Below are 7,793 nucleotides of genomic sequence, written 5' to 3'. Positions count from 1 at the left end.
TCAGGAACACAGGGCTGGAAGAAGCACAAGCTGGAATCAAGATTGCTGGGAGAAATATCAATAATCTCAGATATGCTGATGACACTACCCTTATGGCAGAAAGTGAAGAGGAATTCAAAAGCCTCTTGATGAAAGTGAAAGAGGAGAGTGAAAAGGTTGGCTTGAAGCTCAACGTTCAGAAAACAAAGATCATGGCATCTGGTCCCATCACTTCATGGGAAATAGATGGAAAAACAGTGGAAACAGTGTCAGACTTTATTTTTTTGGGCTCCAAAATCACTGCAGATGCTGATTGCGGTCATGAAATTAAAAGACGCTTACTCCTTGGAAGGAAAGTTATGACCAACCTTGATAATATACTAAAAAGCAGAGACATTACTTTGCCAACCAAGGTCCGTCTAGTCAAGGCAATGGTTTTTCCCGTGGTCATGTATGGATGTGAGAGTTGGACTGTGAAGAAAGCTGATTGCCGAAGAATTGATGCTTTTGAACTGTGGTGTTGGAGAAGACTCTTGAGAGTCCCTTGTACCGCAAGGAGATCCAACCAGTCCATTCTAAGGGAGATCGATCCTGGGTGTTCATTGGAAGGACTGATGCTAAAGCTGAAACTGCAATATTTTGACCAATCATGCGACAAGTTGACTCACTGGAAAAGACTCTGATGCTGGGAAAGGTTGGGGGCGGGAGGAGAAGGGGACGACCGAGAATGAGATGGCTGGATGGCATCACCGACTCTGTGGACGTGAGTTTGAGTGAACTCCGGGAGTTGGTGATGGACAGGGAGGCCTGGCGTGCTGTGATTCATGGGGTTGCGGAGAGTCGGACATGACTGAGCGACTGAACTGAACTGAAGTTGTGTCTGACTCTTCTGACTCCGCAGACTGTAGCCCTCCAGGCTCCTCTGTCCATGGGATTTCCCAGGTGAGAATACTGGAGTGCGTTGCCATTCCCAACTCCAGGGGATCTTCCCGACTCAGGGATCCATCCCGGGTCTCCTGCATTGTGGGCAGACTCTACCATCTGAGCCACCAGGGAAGCTATACTTTTCCTGTCATATTCTGTAGTGGAGTTTCTATAGAGAGGTGAGGAAATGAGTGTGCTTGGTCTGTCACTTAAAATCAAATTCCCTATCTTTCTTCTTAAGGGAAAAAATGTCAGTATTTCTCTTAGATTAAATAAGCAAGAAGACATGTTCATCCTAGAAAATTTGAAAACACATAGGAAAATATGACAGAGGCTGTGTTTTGGGCAATTGGACGCAATGAATCTAAAGTGAATCTAAAGATAAAAAATAGGTAAGACCAGCTGATAAAGAAGAGTAATCTCTTGATATTAGTTTGCTAGGGCTACCATAACAAAGTACTGCAGATTGCATGACTTAAGCAAGTGAAGTTTATTCTCACAGTTCTAGAGGCTGGAGGGCCAAGATCCAAGTGTGGGCAAGGTTGGTGTCTCTGAGGCCTCTCTGCTTGGTGTGTAGATGGCCATCTTCTCCCTCTGCGTGTGTCTGTGTCCTAATCTCTTCTTCTAGGAACCAGTCATAATAGACGAGGGCCCACCCTAACGACCTCATTTTGACTTAATTACTCCTTTAAAACCTCTATCCCTAAATTCAGTCACGTTATTTTTTCAACTAAAGAACCCTTAAACTGTGACTCAAATAAAAATACTTCTGGCTGACTCAGCATATGCTTGTTTCCAATTACGATCAGATCCTCATTTCACATTGGACCCCAAAAGAAGCTTCAGATGGATTCAAGAATTCAATATAATACTTAAAGTTTGTAAGAGGGTAGATCTTAAATTTGCTCATCAACAAAAATATCAAGTGGATTCACATATGTTGGTGGTTCTGAGGCAATGGATATGGGCATTAGCTAGATTGTGGTGACAAGTTCACAGTGTAAGCCATCAAATTCTACACCTTGAATATGTAAAACTTTCAATTGTCAAAAATACCTCAATAAAGAAAGAATTAAATGTGGGAGTTCCCTGGCAGTCCAGTGGCTAAGACTTCGCCTTCCAATGTAGGGGGTGAGAGCTCCTGGGCAGAGAGCTAGGATCCCACATGCCTCGTGGCCAAAAAACCAAAACATAAAACAAAAGCAGTGTTGTAACAAATTCAATAAACACCAAAATACTAAAAAAGAAAAAAAAAATCTCATTGTTAAAAAAAAAGATTTTCAAAGAAGAATTAAATATGAAAATGTAGACACATACATGTATCTACATATACCCGTCCATGGAAACATACAGGTGAATACATGTTTGATACTGGGATGCTGGGGAAGAATTTTTTTTTTCTGGCATAAAAGCAGTGGCAGGCATCATGAAAAAAAGATCCATATTCTTCATTATGTTTTTTAAAAATTATTTATTTATTTTGGCTGCACTGAATCTTCCTTGTTGCTCATGGGCTTTCTCTAGTTGCGGCGATGGGGGCTATTCTCTAGCTGTGGTGCTCGGGCTTCTCATGGTGGTGGCTTCTCTTGTTGCAGAGCACTGGCTCTAGGAGTTGTGGTGCTTAGGCTTAGTTGCCCCGTGGCAGGCAGGTGAGATCTTAGTTCCCGGGCCAGGGATCAAACCTGTGTCCTCTGCATTAGCAGGTGAATTCTTAACCACTGTATCCCAAGGGAAGTCCTTCATTATGTTTTAAGTCTTATACACTGGGCTTTGATGGTCTACGTAGAATATTTGTGGCCCCCGATCTTGCTAGAGAAAATAGTCTTGAGACTTCTGCTATCCATTGGCTGGTTTGGGAAGAAAGTAATTTCATGGAGAAGAGTCTGAAGTTCAGCATTCTCTAGGATCTCACTCTGGATTTTATTCTTCCTGTAAAGCTGGACCTTCTGAGAGGTATCAGCTGTCTCCAGGCAGAGAGTAGAGCTGTCTTGGCTCACACTCTGTTGTCTTCTGAAGAATTGCCTTTGCCTGATGGCCTTTGCTCTTACACTGCACCTTGTGTGCCCAGCACCAAAGGGAGCCTGCTAATAAGCTCACTGTTTGTAGGGATGCTGCTGTGTCCCTTGGGCCATTACCACTGGAGGGATTTCTCTCAGAGCCAGGAAAAGCTTCGCTTCTCACTTTCATCTTATGAATGGTGTCCAACTAGTGACTTCATCTTGTGTTTTGAGAGCTGGGCAATTCAGAGGCACAATTGCTGTCTCTTTAGTTATTGCTGAAGCTCTCACAATGTAGAGTTTGCTTGCTAAGCTTTCAGCTGGCAGCAGAGCACAGTGGCTAAAGGCACAAACTCTACTCTCTGCCTGGAACTTGAACAGCTTGGATCCAGTAAACCTCTCTGCCTCTTACCAGCTCTGGGATCTTCGGCAAGTCTCTTAACCTCCCCAAGCCTCAGTTTCCCCAAGTATGTTGTTTTCAGTTGCTCAGCTGTGTCCGATTCTTTGCGATCCTGTGGACTGTAGCATGCCAGGCTTCCCTGTCCTTTACTGTCCCTCGGAGTTTGCTGAAATCCATGTCCATTGAGTTGGTGATGCCATCCAACCATCTCATCCTGTCTCATTTCTTTCTCCTCCTGCCTTCAATCTTTCCCAGCATCAGGGTCTTTTCTAATGAGTCAGCTCTTCCCTCAGGTGGCCAAAGTATTGGAGGAACTTCAGCATCAGTCCTTCCAATGAATATTCAGGGTTGATTTCCCTTAGTATTGACTGGGTTGATTTCCTTGCTGTCCAAGAGACTCTCAAGAATCTTCTCCAGCACCACAGTTTGAAGGCATCAGTTCTTCAGCACTCAGCCTTTTTTATTGTTCAGCTCTCATATACATACATGACCACTGGAAAAATCATAGCTTTAACTATACGAATCTTTGTCGGCAAAGTGACGTTCCCATCCATGAGTGGGACTAATAATAAAATCCTCATAATCAAAAAGATTGTGAAGATGAAAAGTGTTAATATTCTTGAAATGCTTAGACTAGTGCTTGGTATATCATAAGGATTATATGTAAATGTTGACTGTGATAACAGGTCTATTCTCATTGCCCTTATTTCTCTCTTTTTTATTTTTTTATTATCACTGTAATATATGGTTATGCTGTGGTGTGCTGTGCTGTGCTCAGTTGCTCAGTTGTGTCTGACTCTGCAACCCCATGGACTGTAGCCCACCAGGCTCCTCTGTCCCTGGAATTTTCCAGGCAAGAATACTGGAGCGAGTCACCAATTTCCTACTCCAGGGGATCTTCCCGACCCAGAGATCAGATCCGAGTTTCTTGCATCCCCTGAATTGGTGGGTGGATTCTTGACCACTGTGCTGCCTAGGAAGCCGTATCTAATCCTTAATGGATTTGCTGGTATATGACCCAAGACTTATATGACCCTCAAGGTGATGAATGACTATTCATTTTTGAGTACCAGCACCCCTCTACTCTTTGAAAGTTCACTTTATGCCAGTTCGCTTTTATGAAAGACCTACAAAAGTACTATTTTTCACTAATCTGAAAGAAATCTAAAGAGGATTTTCCGTTTTACAAAAAAAGATGAAAAGAGTGATGATAGTGTTCAGTGTTGGTTTTGCAGTGAGGAAGGGTGGAGGGCGGTACACAGTCAGGTTCCTTCCCCAGAAACCACACTCCTGGGGCTGGAATCAGAAAACCGTACTTCTCTTAGCCAGTTGTCTCCCATTAATCTCTGCTAAAGCTGGCGGGGGAAGAGGTGAGGGGAGGCAGATGCTAGAGAAGACTTTAAGACTGGAGCTGGGAGAAGGGACTTACTCCTTCCTGTCCACTTCCTGTCTGCTTCCTGTTTCTCCCCTGCTTCTAGTCTGCTTTTTTTTTAAAAGAAGGTTACTTTATTTATTTATTTATTTTTGTTTTGGTTTTGGTTGTGTTGGGTCTTTTTGATGCGGTGCCTGGGTTCTTCATTGCTGGGCATGGGCTTTCTCTAGTTTCAGTGAGCGAGGGCTGCCCTAGTTGCACCATGCCTGCTTCTCTACATGGTCATTTCTACTGTGGGGCATGAGCTCTAGGGTGCAGGCCCAATGGTTGTGGCCCACAGGCTTAGTTGCCCTGCAGCATGTGGGATCTTATATCCCCAACCAGGGCCTGAGCCTATGTACCCTGCGTTAGCAGGTAGGTTCTTAACCACTGGACCACCAGGCAAGTCCCTCTGGTCTGTTTTTTTAAATCAGTTTCTTGCCCTTATGAAGGACTCATGTTGGCCATTCAGGGCTCTCCAGCTTGAGATTTGAGAAGAATCTTGGGACGAAGGCAGGCATCCCTCCCTCCTGCCTGATGACCTGGTGTCCTCATACCTTTCTGTCTGTATGGTCTCTCCTTCTCTTTCAGCCATGTGAATTTTATCTGGTTGAGAGAGACAAACTCAAGTTTCCCCATCTTACTTTTATATGGGTGACTTTTGAAGTGGGTAGTAAAGTTTTTGCTACCTTTTCTGAGTTATGTGGTCTGTGACTTGTGTTTCAGATGCAGAGGTGGGAAAGCGTGTGGTCCCTGGGGTACAACTAGGGGATGCAGTTGGGGGTGGCAGCAGACTGAATGGGGATGTATAATAAATTCCACCATGGCTGGTTGTTAATGACTAAATAAGCACATGCAATTCTCCTCCTTTATCTGAGAGCATTTGGTCTGACTAGCTTCACTGGCTCCTCCTGAGGCTTTAGGTCATGTGACATGGTTTACAGGTAGCAAGGCTCTGCCATATTTATTGCTACCATACCTTAAAGGTATGGACCACTGGCTGCTTTGCCAGCAGCTGCATTGTGATGCTCTGGGCCAACTGTATCTATATTTCTGCTCTACCTGGGAATCCAGGCTGATACCTGGGGTGGGAGACAGTCACCTGTGACTGCAGAGTGATGAAAACCTCACTAAGTCTGCAGAGGTTTTGTCCATGAACTTGGCCCTGTGAGCCTTGAGCTCCAGCTCCTTCACTGACCTTCCCATGGCTAACTCCTTGGCTTCACTGTAGAACCCCCAGACCAGTTGGCCCTGGGGCAGTACAGAGAAGTGGAAAGTCTCTGAAATTGGACAGAACTGGTTTGAACCTTAACTTTGACCATGTTCAAACTGCTTAATTTCTCTGTGCCTCAGTTCCACCATTTTCCAAAAGGGACAAAGGCTATTCATCTCACAACCATTGTGATAATCAATGGATGTAGCAGTTGTATATGCCCAGGTTAGCACATTGCCAGTGTTCTGTAAATGCTATTTCTCCTTTAAGTGATATTTTTTTCCCTCCACATGAAAATTGCAGCTCTAGGCTTGGCAAACCTAGCAACCAGCTTAGTGACCACAGGGATGTGATATTTGAGAGGAAATGAATGGAGTGATAATGTGATGGGCCAATGATTTGTTAATATTAATGGTATCTATTAACAACCCTGGGAGGAAGCCAAAGAAAGGCTCAGAAGGAACACAGAGAAATTTAGTCTCTTAAGCATTAAGCCAAGGCACTCTTAATTGATGGACATGCACTCAGCACATATTTGTTTAGTTTCTTCTGCGAGATCCTGGATATGCAGCCATAAATTGGGTGGCAAAGTCTCTGCTCTCATGAGCTTGAATTTTAATAGAGAGACTTGATAGAAAATAAATCAACAAGTAAAAACACAAAGGCTAATTTCAGATGGTGAGAGTGGCCTTGAAGAAATATAACTGGATGGAGTGAATAGTGACTGAATATATTTGTCAGACTCTAGCTGAGAAAACAGAAGCACACTAGTTATTTCCACAGAGGGAATTTAATCAAGGGAATCAGTTAGTCATGTGATGGAAGATCTGTGAAACGAAGTTGGGCATGGTAAGTACCTTCTGGGAATGGTAAAGTAATCCAGAAATTAATTACAGCAGGAAGCTGTTACCAATTGGACTGAAGGGACAAAATGGGGAAATAGGATTATCAGAACCCAGAAGCTGGAACCATCTAGTAAGTATTAGAACTACTGCCTAAGAGAGCTATATTCTTGTGGGAGCTCTGATGGGGCTGGACAGTCTGCCAGTAAATACTGGGAGATAAGGGAGAGAAATACCTCCCATGTTCCATCTTCTATCAGAGCATCACATTGGCTGATCACATCCAGAAGCCAGGGAGCAAAGGAGCTTGGGAAATGTAGTTCCCAATGATGCAGAGACGAGTAGAGATAGGACTGGAGTGTCTGATCAGAGAAACCTTTCCTGAGTTGAGAAATCCTGGTGGGAAGGAGCCTGCTGTACTCATAGGTGGGTGATGGACTTCCCAGCAGGTGCAGAAGTTCACGGAGGAAGACGCACAAACATCATGGAGATAGACCAGAGAGCATGAATATAAAGGATCTCCTACTTCTTTCCTCTGCCTCAGAAACAATATCCACTGCACTGTTCTGAATGGATATGAATGCTCCCAAAGGCTTCCTTGTAGCTCCTGGTCTCCATGACCATGGGGGCAGGGTGCCTAGATGGTGGCAGTAAATTACCACCTATTCGTCAGGACTACCCTTCGACAGATCAGTGAGCAGTTTCACTTGCTGATGGTTTTCAAAGATGTGGCCCATCTGGTCCACTGCAAAGAGAGCCTTTTATTTCTGGCTGTCCATGTTTTTTTGTGGGAATTAGAAGAGACTCAGCTGCAGAAATGTCACAGGCCTTGACACTCAGGTGGGTTACCAGGAGCCACAAGACTGTTAATAAGCTTCCATGCAGGACTGATGATGGTAGCGAAAAAGTTTGTGAGTCTGTGGGCTGCATTATCTTATAGCTATAGGTCCCTCCAGTCCTGACCGAGACACATGCCCAGGAGTATATTTTTGTGTGCTAAGCACAGCAGTGATGTCCATCCATGCAC

This window comes from Moschus berezovskii, chromosome 19 (genome assembly GCF_049115385.1).
Source record: "Moschus berezovskii isolate FMDL1 chromosome 19, NW_MosBer_1.0, whole genome shotgun sequence".
Classification (NCBI taxonomy): domain Eukaryota; kingdom Metazoa; phylum Chordata; class Mammalia; order Artiodactyla; family Moschidae; genus Moschus; species Moschus berezovskii.
Note: the sequence above shows the minus strand (reverse complement) of the source record.